Here is a 16,352-nt window from a genome sequence, read left to right on the forward strand (position 1 = left end):
GCCAACAAAAAAGGCTCCTATACTTAAAAAGGAAGAAGTAAACTTAGCTAGTTACTAGTTTAATTATTATGTAATTATTGCCGATGTTTTGAGGACAAAATATACAACATTCAATTTTAACATCTGATTGTAAAGTTGTAAAGAAGGCAAATGAGCAGACAGATCGCTGTCACCCATGAACACCAAAAACCTGAAGCATTAGAACTTTTTTAAAAGGTGTGTTTGTCCGGTAATCCTTCAGAAGACAGTTCTGCTTATTCCACACTTGCCACAGTTTCCTTTATTAATTAATTGAGGGAGTAACAAACAACAAACATACATACTAATAAAATAAAATAACGTTACAGTAAAGCTGTACTATGTATTGTGATACAAAACTACAATTAACAAGAAAGAAAATAGGTAAGGTAACTGTACACTATTCCGGGATAGTAAAATGTGGTACATTATTCCGGGATACTTTGGTTTTTGTCGCAAAATAAGGAAACTATCAGTAAAATCTTAATTTAAGGCAGTATTTTATTAACTATAGATCAAATAGAACCGAAAAAGTCGATTTTCGAATATCTGTCGTATCTTTTGAAGCCGTGAGGCACCTCCAAACGCGTCAGTCGTAACCACGCAGTGGTTTCTATGGGCGTGTTTGACGGTGAGCTTAACGCGGCAGCGGAACTTCTTAAGGGTTTACTGTGATGCGGGTAAGTTTAATTATATAAAATTTGTATCATAATTGTCTTAAAGTTATTAAAATACATTTATATCATCTTTTCAAATTAATTTAAAGCATATTTTAATAAAAATACCCGCTCCCGGAATAATGTACACCATTTTGACGCGGTGTACATAATTGCGGGAGTATCACGGAATAACGGAAACACAGTCCGCAATGTTTTTATGTTTTATTACTATTTGCGGTGAAGTATATTTATATATTTGATGTAAATATATTGAGTAAAGATTACAGATTATAGTGACATAATTACGGTATATATATTTTTTAGATTTTAGTCTCATAATTGAGTACGAAATGTATACATGTTGAGTAATACGTGCGAAATATTGGAGTGTGACATCGACATTAAATTTGTTTTATTTCACAAAATTAAAGCACAAAGGTTACTTATTTCGATGTTTTGAGTATAATTGTTATATAATCTTCCAATGTACTAAGAAAAAAATCTTGTTTGACTTTTAATATAGCCTTCGTTTTGACTGCCGTAATTAAGTACACGACTTTATATGAGTGTATCTTATTCCGGTATGCCTATATAAAGTGTATTAAAATATAAAAACACAAAATAAGGTATAGAGACCCGACTATTATGTTTTTAAACTTCCTTAGTTAGCTAAAAATCTTTATACCGCATATTGGTTTGTCCGTCAGTCAGTCTGTCCGTCTCCGATTTAGCTCAATTATTATTAGTACTATAAAGCTAAAATTTAGATGAGGATAATATATAATAGGATTGACATATATAAATATAAAATAGTACAAATTCGTCGGACAGTCAATCTGTGTAAGAACGGCCTATAATATTTATTTATTGAGTACTAGTTATTTATATATTATATACATACTTGAATAACGTATCACCACCATATATGTATACAGTGTAGCTCAGTGATCACCAGTACCAAAAAACTGAAATTTTCACGAGTACCGTGCAAGTTTTATAACCGGCAAAAACCCCGACATTGTAAAGCGTTTTTCACCAAACATGCCTAAGAACACTCTCGACTAATTCAGCTTTCAAACGAAAAAAACTAATCTAAATCGGTTCATCCATTCGAAAGCGATGCCTTAGACAGACAGTAAAACTTATAACACCCTGTCATTATATCATACAATACATAGTTATACCGTAAAATATCATATTTCCCATCCCACCCCAACCCATGAAAACATTACCAATTATAAAAAATACACTCTGTATAAGCAACTATCAAAACGATATGTGCATTTATATATTTATGTAAACAATATTTTTAATTCGTTTTTTACATTATGCTTCAACAACGTGGACTTTAAGGGTATCCCGTAATTACGTACAACGACTCCCGTAATTGAAGCCATACCAAAATTGTATCCCGGAATAATGGGCAAACTAAGGGTTAAGTAAAACAATGGTAATTTTTATAAATTAGAAGTTACGATACAAAATTTTGTCTTAAATCCATCGTAGAAGACTTATCCTTAAAATAAAATAATTAACACGACTAGAAACTTCGCATTTTTTTTACAATCCTCACTCAAAGTAGGAAACGTCTTAAGTTCCCGTAATATGGGACAGTTACCTTAGTTGGGTTATACAATCAACTATCATAACTATTTAAACTTTCTAGTTACTAAGCGAGACTGTATGTCAATCAGGGATTTCAAATTTAAATATTAATTTCATTGGAAACTTTATTTTCTAATTGGATTTATTAATCTAGCTGTTCACGGCTGCAATAACTCTGCATAACTGCACAACTATATTGTGTGTATTAGTTTCCATCGGCGATTTTACGCCCCGGGTATATAGGCCTAGATAATGTGCACCACCCACGAGTCAGCCCCTGTTTTCCGTACCACAATTCCCCTATAGTTTAGAGCTCTAAATATTGTATTAGATTTCTCTTTCAATCGAGGTATGTTAATTAAAGTGTAGGATGTAGGTAGTTAATGCGTATGTGGCAACGTACAGGTATAGTCGTTGCTCGCCTGGCCCCGTAGCCGAATGGCATTTCTCCGACGCCAAACGAAAGCGATACGCCGCTGGCTCTGTCGCGCCAATACGCAAGCGCGATAGAGATAGTTATCTACTAGCGCTTCGTTTCGTGAGCGTTTCATGAGCGTTTGTGCCATTCGGCTAGCCACCCTGAAAGGGATTTATTGCGCCTTGATTATTTATTTTCATTATTATAACTATTATAACAGCGAGTAATTAATGATGACACGTACTAAGCATTGTAAAGTGATTTGTGTAGGTATAGGCTGTGGTATGTCATAGAGCTATGACTGAAGGGTTAATACGGCGTATATTTTATTATTTTAGTGTATGCATGATGCTCATATGGTGTAGCAACATTATATTGTATGTCTTGTCAGAGCAATAGTATTAGCAATTTTAAGGAAAATAAGATTTACATTTTTGTTTACTGTTCAATCATTGGTTCATTGGTTCAATCCTTAGACGAAAGTGTTCTTATATTCATTCTGTATAATGTGCGTTAAGTAGGTAGGTACCTACATAAGTTATATAACAACATTACATTACATTAAATCTGATTAACAAGTCTCGAGATAATGTAAATCTCATTAACATTAACACTTTTAAAGCGGAGTAATGTTACTATCTTTAATTTGTGAGAGACCAAGGAGCGGAGCGGCCGAAGAATAAACAGATTGAATACAGCGAGGAGAGAAGCAATCTAAGAACGTTGGAGTTGCGAGCGAAGAGCGAAGTGACCGATGAACGTAGCGACAGAAGCGTGAATCCACCGAAGCGTAAACCGATTGAAAAAACACAGTGGACAATGCACTGTGAGACCGGAATTCTCAATGTAGTTTGAACGAAAGAAGAGCTCCTGAGACAATTTGTGGAGAAAATATAGTCATTTTAAGGTTGACTTGATGTGCATATAGCTAGAACGCTATAAATACAATGTTCTCTATAAAATGTATCTATAAAAGTGGAGCCATCGATACAGTTTTGAAGCAAAGATCACACTATTAATGTTTATTTTATTTATTTCCTAATAAAGTGGAGCCCACAAAGTTTCAACAGTCAGAGAGCGGAGATCTTGACTTCATTCGTGGAGAATTACATAGTAAGTTTAATTTAAAATGATAACATTTTGTTTTAATTTCTTGTGTTTTATATATATAATTATGGTTAGTATTTAAATTTATCATTATTTTTTGACTAAGTTGTTTAAGATTATTTTAATTCCTTATTTATTGTATTATTATTTTTGTATTTTTGACATGTTTTGTTTATGCCATTAAAGGTTTTGAATTGAGTTGAATGGATAGCCTATCACTGTTAAAATGTGCCACAAACAGCTACTACGCCTTAAGCGGAGCCTTCGATACAACTTGTGAACAAAGATAGCAACGTTACTGTTAAAGTAGGGCACATATAGCTACAACGCATTTAGCGGAGCCCTCGACACAATTCATGAAAAAAATAGCCACGACACTGTTAAAGTGGGGCACATATAGCTACAACGCATTTAGCGGAGCCCTCGACACAATTTGTGGAGAAAAATAGCCACGACACTGTTAAAGTGGGGCACATATAGCTACAACGCATTTAGCGGAGCACTCGACACAATTTGTGGAGAAAAAATAGCCACGCCACTATTAAAGTGGGGCACATATGGCTACAACGCATTTAGCGGAGCCCTCGACACAATTCGTGGAGAAAAAATAGTCACGCTACTAATAAAGAAGGGCATTTTACTGTAGGTTCAGATATAATTTTGCATGCCATTTTTGGCTAAACATGTATTGCTAGTCAAAAATAGTAATGTACCAACTAATGTATACCATGTTTATCGCAATAAAGTAATTCATTCAATTCATTCACAAATGGCTACAACGCATTTAGCGGAGCCCGCGACACTATTTGTGGAGAAAAATAGCCACGCCACTATTAAAATTTGGTACATATTGTTACAACGCATTTCGTTTTCGGAGCTCTCTCGTTTTTTTTTTTTTTTTTTTTTTTTTTTTTTTTTTTTTTTTTTTTTTTTTTTTAGTGGGGTACCCAACATTGTAATCTCAATTTTCATCACTCATCAGGGTTTTATTTCTTTTCTACCCGATACTCAACCAATCATCCTTAACGCTATTATACTATCGGAATACTATTTCAAGACATGCTTACAATATTTATTATTGACACAAGTAAATCTTTATTTACAATAAGCTCTTATAATTATAATCTCTAATGTCTTAACAACACACAAAACACTTCACACAAAACTGATAGAAAAAATTTTGATGTGACCATGATGCCGAGCTAGAAACCCGTAATGTTCGCATAAATCCTTTCGTCGGCATCGAAGTACGGCCCGTACTATATACAACAGCAAGCAACAGGCAACACTGTCAACACATTTGTGATCCCTATTACCACGGCATAAAGTCTAACGATAGTCAGTTAAAGGTGTTGCTGTTTGTGCCATGGATTCGGTATTAGTTAAGGCGCCTTAGGTAAGATCGTGCAAGCGCATCCTGTTTAAATGCATCAGTTACTGGCAATGTGCAGTCGGTCATTATATTTATTAATACATTATTGAATGAATCAACAGAAAAAATATAGTTTAATTATTGGTTCCAGTATTTGTAAATATTGCTACAACTATTGCTCGTTTGACTTATAAATATTGTTGAATGTTGTTACAATTTACATAACGATGCGTTTTTCTTTTAAACTTTTTATAAAAGGCGCTTTATCACCAACCAGAAAAAATATGTTTATAGATCAGACATGTTGTTAACGTATAATATACTGTTCTATACGCCTACGATATATACGAGTAAAATCATATTCGTAAATATTGAAGTCAGAGATCACATCGATTGTCAGTAGGTAGTTTAATAGTTACATATTACTGTAAGTAATCTGTGATTTACGTATTACTTAAACACATATACTAGTAATAAGGTAACACTACATCGTATTACTTTCCTACTGCAACTTAAGTATTCATACCGAAAGCCTTTTGTTTGAAAAAGAAGGTAGTCGTAGAAAATCCTATCGTATGACCAAATATGACCGCAAATAAATTTAGTATTTCGTTAACTTCTTAGTTCTAGTTATCAATAGGCAAGTGAGGCAAGCTACTTAAATGATAGTACAATTGTGTGTTAATGTGTAAAATCACATTAGCTCGTAGCTACGATCGAATGAAAAACAAAACTATTATACACTCGCCGATAACTAGACTAAACTCGCCGGTACTATACGGCGGTCGGCAGTTGTTCAAATATGGTTTGAATTTGCATAGTAAATAATATTTGTTGTCTCGGATTTGGATAGGAAGTATAATTACTACCATTTGCATTAAAAATCGTCATCATTCGCTTGCTCTTACCCCATTTATTTGCGGGCAGCTCTGCATGTCTTTCTCTTCCATACCTCGCTATAGCCCGTTCAAAAATAAGAATAATAAATCTCTATAGTCTATATTTAACCAAAATATAAAATTTCACGAAATTTTAAAAGTAACCGTAGCTAAATCCATGGTAGCCCTACTGTTATATGAAATTATCACTAAATTGAGAGGTAAAGTCTGCTTTCCGCGACGCGGTAATAGGCCCCTCCAGCTCTCCTATTTATAATGTCTCGCTTCCAATTGAGGGCGATGCGTTCATTTATGTGTTATTATGTCGTATTTTTGAAGATAAAAGCATCATTCGTACCGTTCTTTACGATAATTGTGTGTGATATATACATTGTTATTTTGCAATAGCGGACACTAAAGTTTAATAAATTATGTAATTATAATTCCTGTGAATTTATATTCGAAAAAGTTTTAGGTTCGTAGCTCCGTAAACGCATTTAAGGCTTAGGTTGTTAGGTCACATTTGTAGTAGGTAAGTACGAGTTGGTACGTAATTGTAGTAAAGTCAGTAATCATAAAAATTATCCTACGTACGTAACATATGTTATCTTAAGATTTTGCTTATGAAATGTTATCTTTATCTATTCTGCTTAATGACATGTAATATAGGCGTAGAAAATACCTATTTGATTATTACACTCAGTAGAATTTAGACTAAGTTATAGCGTAGGTAACTGAAAACGTTGTACTGACCTACTCGTATTGGTAACGTGCGTGAGGGAGTCGCGATTATCACAAATACACTTAATCTAAGGCCGATATTAGACTATCATAGAAATATGATCATAGACAACATGCCGTCATTTTTCTTCACGTTACAGACCTATATGTTCAAAGATACCTATACGATAAATGATAATGTAATGGGCCTTACGGCCTTACGGATAGTGTAAACATTATAATGTTAGCGGCGACTGTTGGAACTATTTTGACTCCATAATATGATAAAGATTCATAGAAAAGCCTATACATAGTGAGGGCAGGACCAGTCGTGCAGCTAGCGAATATTTGCAAGGAACTGTACAATGTCGTGCAAAGTAAATGATGATGCTTATCACCGGGAGTACTTGGGCACATCAAAGCTTTCGCGCGAGCGCCGGTTTCGGCGGCGGCAAAGGGCGTTCAGCTACCTTAAAAGGCTCTGTCACTTACCAGTGCTTTCATAACACTTAATAAGATGCAATGTGAGTAAAATATCGTGATGGATACTCACGAAGAGGGCCGTGGGACAGAGGACGGGGTTTGTTTCATTTTGTGTTGTGCTGCTAATTACACGGCGGGATGCTTTTTAACGAGCACTCATTTTAACGGCACGCGCAGGAGCAGCGCCTGCCCTGCGCTGGTTTCACAAGCGATAAAGAGTCGAATTTTCGTCCAGCTAGTGTAATGTGACCTCCGGACCATCTGGCACCTAATTATTCTCAAACAACCGGTCGGAGTTCGTGTCTTTGTGAACGCGTTGGACGTAGCTGCGTTGAACTTTTGTGATACAATTTTTGCCTCTAAGAAGTTGAGAACGCCTACGAACGTTAAATCCAAATCTTGTCAATAAATAGGTATCTAATTTAATAACTACCTACCCGTTTCGTTGACGAACAATAGGTCGTGTTAGCTGAAATCAATATAATTTAATTACCTATGGTTCATACATACTTCCTGGATGGTAACCGTTATTTTCTCAGCAGTGGGCGATTAATGGCTGAAATGATGACTGATGATGATGATGAACCGTTATTTTCAACATCTTTCAGTTTAATCTATTAGAACTGATATAATTCAGCAGCATATTTCACGCGAATGATCTGACATATTATAAGTTCTGGTTTAAAAGGAACAGAAACGTGGAAAACTAGTGGAGCAAATTTTACAAGACGGTTGAATAATTTCGTTGATGCGCTTCGATGCCAGGCCATTCGCGATGCCAATTGGTGCCAAGTCACCTTATCACTGAACTCCACGGAATGAAAGATGGTCGGAAAATTTTTTTAAAATGAATTCCCTGAATGCTTTATTTTCAGAAATTATTATTTAACGAAACTTACTTCCCGATTAGAACACCTCTCAGTGTCAAAGGTCAAATTTCTTCAATTGAAAACCACGCAATGTCACACGTGTTTCAAGACAATACATTTAATAATAGCACATAATATTTTTGCTGATTTGATACATCAGTACTGCAGTACATCCTTACTGCTTACTTTGTACATTTTTACTATAGACAGAGTGGCGATAGAATATTGCAAATATACGACTCATTACTATACAGGTCGCGATAGTAATATTACAAGATCGGCTTATGTAACAGTAAAAATTCCATTCTAAATATATCTTCCTTAAACGTAGGAAGTAATGAAGGAGCAGGATGATCAAGATACGATTCGATAAAATTTATAGTGTAATTTAACACTTTAGGTCTGTTGATGAACTATGAAAAAAGGCTGTCGGGAAGTGAATGACGGGGCTGTGCCGACAGCGCCGCCGCAGCGGCGCTCGCGCCGATATCGATCGCCGCTCGACCCGCAGCCTTCCAAATACGGCGCTATATCCCAAATAGGCATCAGTCGACGAGCTGCCGAGGACAGCGCAAACCCATTCGCCTTTTTCCATTGTCTACACGTTTTTTGCCCCCCGATGATATTGTTCCCCGCCGAGGACGACCAGTAATCAATATGAAATACCAGCGCGCGGTGATCTACGTGACAAGTACCGAAGTTGATGATTTGCAATTTATGAGATGTGGCATATTGGTGTCCAAGAATGTGAAGTAGTATTTTTTGTATAAAACAAATATTTGTCCTGGATGGTTGTTGGGATAATTTATAGTATCAGTCGGCCAAGGCTCAAGGATGAAGATACAATATCCTGGGTAGGCCGCGCGTGGGCGGTGCAGTCTAGCGTCGTCGGCGAGGGCGTTGATTCATTTCAAATTATTCACAAGCAACTTTATCTTCTGCTAAATTATGGCACCGCCTCCTCTAGTTGATATTGCTCTTTGTTAATGCAGATGGTTGTTCTAGCTGTTGTTTAAAGTACTAAGGACTTGTCCAGTGCTAAAGACCACCTTGCTAGTCTTACCATGACGCCGATGCGATCAACTTTAACACAGTCTAAATTAAATAGTAACTTTTTAGACAGACCACGTAATAATTTTCATAGTTAAAAAAAAATCTTTATTTTTAACCGAGACATAAAACATTTTCCATGTTATCATCTATCTTATCATTGTTCTCAAAATTAATCTCGCAGAAAATTAACATAGGTTTGCATCGGAATGTCGTTCATGAATGGTATCAATTTTTAAAACAAAACCGACGTAAGCCATCAAGGGCTGTCACATTAATAGTATGCGTAGGCAGGACCTGTGTCTGTTTGATCGTAGGGCACGCTGATCAGTCATACAGAGAATGTGGCAGATTTGAAATGAACGCGAGGATTATGCATGCGTGCACGCTGGCGGCCCTGACTGCCACACTATCAACCATATATCCACCGCATATAATTTGAAATATCGGTCAATCTTATACCTTGTATTCATACTATTTAGCTACACAGTTGAGGGAGTTTTCAAATGTAGCTACGACGGATACACTTAGCAAGGCAGCTGAGCTATCGCGGCATTGTATTCAAATCCCGGAGCGTCACTGTACACCGCTGCACCACTATTACTCAAAGTTGGGCGGCAGCTTACCTTAACACGACCTCACCTCTTAAGGTTTACATGCATATGAGTATATCTCGACAGTTTTGAAAATGGTTAGAGTTGTTTCGCGAAATCAGTACTTCGACGACTTTTCTCCTATCGACCCTTTAGCACAACTTGCCTTGTCGCGCGCGAGTCCTTACTTGAAGTCGCGCTTGATGTATGGACTAGCGCGCGACAAGGCAAGTTGTGCTAATGGGGCTGATAACGGGAAAATTGATTGATGAATTCTTCTTCTTCTTTCTAGTTTAAGTGATAGTAGTTTAGGTAACTATAAATGTTATTATTAATCATACTCGCGTTATTACCTGCATAATATACTATTTTAACCCATGTCAATTTAACTTTAGGAGCAAAACCAAACAGTTGAATTAATGTAAGAACGAGTGAAAATGAATGATGTCTGTTGGTATCAAAACATTGGTACCAATGAACAATCGAGGGAGTGGCTCCAATACAATACTTATTCCAGTATTATCTATCTTTGTTAAATACTGTTTGTTATGACACACATTGTGTGAGACATATTAATGTAGGTTTAATATACAAGTGCGGAAAAAAGGAAGTTCGAAACGAGTAGTGGCGATAAATGAAAACATATATTCGAAGGTTGTAGTAGAGACATACCAAGCTATTATACTTACACCAAGGACGATATAATACCGGGACAGACAAATCCCATACAAAAAAGCGTACCCTTAAATGTATGGGTCTTTTATGCTTAAAACTAGATGGCGCTGTGCCGCAGCCTGGAAGTGGCCGAAATCGTATTTTGCCCAAATAGTTTTGCATGTTTTTATTTTTTTTAGAACAAATGACATGCTTCTTTGTTTCAATATCATGATATCACGTCAATACACATTTTGAGAAAAATAAATTTGTAGGCATCATCAGTGTAGTTATGAGGTGGCGCTAAAAAATCGAGGTAGGATTCTTAGTATCAAGATTGTAAATCCATACTAATATTATAAATGGATAAGTGTGTGTGTCTGTTTGTTTTTCCGTCTTTCACGGCAAAACGGAGCGACGAATCGACGAGATTTTTTAGGTGTAGTTAGTTGAAGGGATGGAGAGTGAGAGTGACATAGGCTTTTTGTTTCTTTCTAACGCGAAGCGGCAGGCAAAAGCTAGTCCTATATAAATTATCCTTGCTTATACTAAACCAATTCATCACACCAACTTTTAACGACTTTATGTAAAGTAGTACTAGCATAAAATATGTAGTAGATATAAGTCTTTTCACCGTCATGTGACACTGTTTATTATTTTCTCATTGTCTGACCTACGAACATATGTTACCGACACCATGTCGTCGGGTTTCTTATACCTCTTGTTTACTGTTTTCATGTAATACAGTAAACCTAGAGTCAGCTAGACTAGACAGTCCACACAACATCATCATCATTAGGCCTTGTGCATCTTTACAGATGATTTAAGCAGCATCTCCGATCGAGCGACAGCGCCTCTTGTGGCTATATATAATCCAATTCGTGATCGGCATAATCTACCACATCTGTCACAATTAAAACTAAAATGAGAGTCCGCACGAAAGCGATCCTCTTTGTGCCTTATTGCCCGTTTTCGGGCTAAGTGTCGAAACCAGGACCTATCATGGTTTTCACATGGCAATAAAATGCTGAGATTGTACAATTGATGAATATCTCTTACCAAAGCTCAAAAATAAAAATTGGACTAATATGTGCAATACTTTGGGATATAAAGCAAAAACTGTCATGTGTGGTCAAAAACTAAGGAAAATCCCAGTGCGAATAGGAAACGTACGTAGATAGAATAGTAGAGAACTTCTCGTCTCTGCTTCAGAGATGCACAAAATTTAGGTAAATATTTACTGCACCCAAAAGATTTCTCGGAGACGCACAATATATCTGACTATGTTTCGAGTATAAGCTACCTCAAGTCGGGTTCCAAATTTAAATTTTAATTAGGCCGTGCAGAGGCGAAGAGGAGTTCTGTCACCAACTAAACATGAATAAATAATGCTTTTAACATCGGTTGCGTCTGCGCCGCTGCGTCTCGGGCGACTTAGGGAAATTAATGCGACTATCTAAGTAATAAATATTATAATTTCTTAAATGGAAAATGTGGGGCAGATATTTAAAGATATATTATTTAAGGAAAAAATAGAAGGGTGATTAGAATGGCGGGCTAGATTGCGGTGCTAGGTTTGGTAATGTTTGATGATTATTTTATCTTTACTGGGAATATTATCATAATACCTACATACATTATATCTAATATGATCAAATTGTCGTGGGTAATTAAAGATTTCGTAGGAAACTATTTCGTGAATGGTAGATTGAATATGTTTGCGACAATTGTCTTATCCATCACGCTACTCTGAAAACTATAAGCGATATATGTACGTGTATATCATTTGGTTAAATCTTTTAATTGTCGATTTAGTAGATAATCTTTATTTTCTCTATATCTGCTCGTGGCACGTAATCAGGTACAATATGGTGCTCGTCATATAACATAATTATAACTATTTACACCTAAAATGTATTACGTAATTTTAATTAATTACATAGAATTATTAAAAAAAAACTTTTTTGACTATACTAAATATTTATTGAAATCGTTGTCGAAATGGCTTTTATCATGAATACGCGTATGTACCACTCTTAACTGATTGTCATCAGGTACCTAATATGTATTTTACCGCCGGCTCTGGGTGTTGGGTCTGTCTGTTGTTTCTGCCGTGCTACAAATATAAATAAGGATTAAAACCTTAATCCAGAACGGATTATTGTATTGAGAGTTTTTATAGCCGTCTTAAGTTTCTAAATAATAAAACCAAGGTCATATATTTATGCAAAATTCTCGTGAATGAAAAACTAAATTTTATCCTGTTTAGTGATTAGTCATACAAATAAATGAAAGAGTTCTCATATAGATAAGTAGAAAAATACTACTGCAAATTTGTATGTAGTACAAAACAATTGTCAGAAAACTAAATACCTATAAGCAAAGAGGATCGAGTATTATAGAGAGTTACTGTCAAAGTAAAATGGAATGTAATCACAGTGCATAGACTGCCATCTCTCGACACAAGCTTAAAACTTTTGAACCTCAGTTTTGAGTTTTGACAATGTGGCCCATATTCTTAGCTTGATATGTGTTAAAATGTCAAATATTAATATTAGCGCCATCTAGCCGAGCGTCTCCTAAAGGTGTATCGCCATCTAGGCCACCGTACCTTTTTCTGTGTGGTTTTGAGGTACTTTTTAGGGTTCCGTAGTCAACTAGGAACCCTTATAGTTTCGCCATGTCTGTCTGTCCGTCCGTCCGTCCGTCCGTCCGCGGATAATCTCAGTGACCGTTAGCACTAGAAAGCTGAAGTTTGGTAATATGTATATCGATCACGCCGACAAAGTGCAAAAATAAAAAGTGGAAAAAAATGTTTTATTAGGGTACCCACACGTAAAGTGGGGAGTGATTTTTTTTTTCATTGCAATCCTAACGTGTGATATATTGTTGGATAGGTATTTAAAAATGAATAAGGGTTTACTAAAATCATTTTTTGATAATATTCATATTTTCGGAAATAATCGCTCCTAAAGGAAAAAAAAGTGCATCCCCCCCTCTAACTTTTGAACCATATGTTTAAAAAATATGAAAAAAATCACAAAAGTAGAGCTTTATAAAGACTTTCTAGGAAAATTATTTTGAACTTGATAGGTTCAGTAGTTTTTGAGTAAAATACGAAAAACTACGGAACCCTACACTGAGCGTGGCCCGACACGCTCTTGGCCGGTTTTTTTCTTAGACCTTATCTGTCTATACGGAGTTACATATGTCTTTGCCTTAAGGTAAGTACCTACATCGATGGCTTTTTTATTTAAAGAAAATATACAATAATATGAGAACTAAATATTTATACTTTCCATATTATGTCAATTTATTCTGAGATACCACAAATGTAATATAAAAATGCTTCCTCAACTCTATCAACATAGACGCGTAGCTAATAACAACATAATAACTATTATTGTTAATGTGTTGGACAATATTTAGACTGTTGAGCAAGCCCGCATTTTCCAAAACTGCATCTGTCTAGTTGCCGCATTCAGCTAAAAAATAAACATAAGTATGTGTATTTATATGACTTTATAGTCACTGCGCATTTCTTGAATGCAAATAGGTTCATATAATATAATAGGGATGCATGTACTTACTGAATGGCTTCTAGTAGTGGCTTGTAGTTTGCTTGAGGCCTAGTTTTGGCGGGCCACACGCCACGCCGCAAAGCCAAACTGACAACATAAACATTTAGCAACTTTGTCTCGTCAGCTCCATAGTGAAGCTTTACGCCGTATTGTACAGTTTATTAACGCAAAGTTGGCATCTCAGCTCGCCCATTAATCTCCACATAATTAAATGATCAAGTGAAATTATATTTAGCCCAGGAAACGGGGCCATGCCCACGCTCGTCTCCGCTCCGTCGCGTCCTATCAAACCACGCTGAAAAACCTCGTGAAGTCAACAGTCGCGCGACACTGTTGCTATACACACCTATAGTCCTACACTCGTGGTGTGTATGTATAGTCGTGTGCAGATAGCGGCGCGACTCGTGGTCCCGATCTTCACACCCAAATATTGTTTTCGTTCGAGTTCATCGTCTTGTCTGGAAATTCGGGATTATCTAAATACGTTGTGTATACAACTTGTCACGATGTGGCGTCGTTACGTACTGTATATAAAAATGTCACAAAGTAATTTTGGAATGGCAATAACGTAGTCTCGACAAAGTACCTCACCGGAAACGTGATAAATCTTGCGTCGGAGTGTTTACTTTTGTTAGCCAATGAGGTCCCTTTAGAAAAACTTACGTGACATTATCATAGAAGAAAAGCCAGTTAGTCATAATTGGCTAGCCAGCGTAATGCAATGCATGTAAGTGGTTAGACCGACGTGTGTATGAATATTATTGGCATCGACTATGTTGCCCTATGAGGGTTGTCGCAACCTACTCGCGTCAATTCACTGTAGGTAGCATAAACTTGTACAAACGCTATAAATATACAGATTGTAAATCATAAAATCATGTCTTGATCAACGGCTATATAAAACTCTGCATAAAGTTTAAATGATCGGTGGCTTGCGGTAACCCTAAGGACAGCGACCCTGTCGCAATTAAATTTGCATTCTTGCCGTCTAATTGATAAGTTTGTTAGTAGATACAATTAAAATAGATTGGTGGGCGTTAACTCTCGAGGTGTACATAGTAATCCCGTCGGCTCATCGTTTCTTCTAGTCCAATCCTGAAGTTAGAGGTCTTAATTGGCTTACTTGAAACGACACCATGAGACTTATATAATCGCTATGGTATGGTATGGTATGGTCTACTTATATAATCGCTTTAGCGCGGTAGTTAGGCGGTGCGGCGGGAGCGATGGTTACCAACTTCCAATAATGTCATAAAGCGATTTTGTGTCGTAGGTCGTGGTCGGTGGTCAACGATGACTTATATTCTCCGTTAACTGACTATTATTTTTGTCTTTCATTTAAATCTGTTCCATTGTAACTATATTATTATTATCATTGAGACGACCTTGTCTATTCGTTATTCGCGATCTATTTTCATAAGAATGTTTCATCAGTGTTCAGACAAAGCTATTCTAAAATGACAGAGAGAATTATATTTTATCTGGACGAGGAAAGTATGCATAGAGGCTAAATCTGTGGCGGGTAGTCGCGACGCGACATGCTTGCGAATATTTTTTGTATGTTTTTATGAGGTGCAACCGCACGATACGCTCACTACTGAGGCATTCGTAGAATAATAAATTATAACGTGATATTTTTGTTAGGAAGTTGGCTCTCATCCACGATTTTCTCCTGGACGCTCTCATGTCAATATCAAGGAAAATATTTTCATTAAAAAACTTAATTCATGTAATTTAAGTATGATGTAAACGAAACTTTAATTCTATCATTTCAAAGCTGCTTGAGGCGAAGGCTTAAGCAGATATCTTGTACCACTTAAACTGTCTACACCTCATAAAACTGTCTCAATATAAGTCACCTAAAAATTATATGAGTATAAAGATCACGTCGGCGGTCAACAAAAACGCTCGATATGGAAGGAGAATGATTTATATGATTTTTATGGCTCCTACTAATTGGTTCGACAATGTATATGGCCTTTGCGTCGCCTTCTTGCATTTTAATCAAGAAACACTGGAAATAAACATATGTATATGTTGAATTATGGACATTTAGAACGAGAAGAACCAGTCACAATTGCGACAAGCAGGCGCCGGCCCGCTCAATGAAGTCTATAATAATAAACATGGGGCAAGTGCGCACAGTTTTATAGCGATATGATGCGAGAAAATCTTAACATTTTGTATCTGTGTACCTACGTCGTAACGTAACTGCTTAATTATTATTAAAGAATTACTTTTTAGATCTTCATTCTTATTTAGTTAGTTAAATGCAACTTTCGGCATATTTACTTAGTTAGTACATACCTACATGATGGTTAGTAGTACAGTCAGATACAGAGAGA

Source organism: Leguminivora glycinivorella, chromosome 10, assembly GCF_023078275.1.
Source record: "Leguminivora glycinivorella isolate SPB_JAAS2020 chromosome 10, LegGlyc_1.1, whole genome shotgun sequence".
NCBI lineage: Eukaryota > Metazoa > Arthropoda > Insecta > Lepidoptera > Tortricidae > Leguminivora > Leguminivora glycinivorella.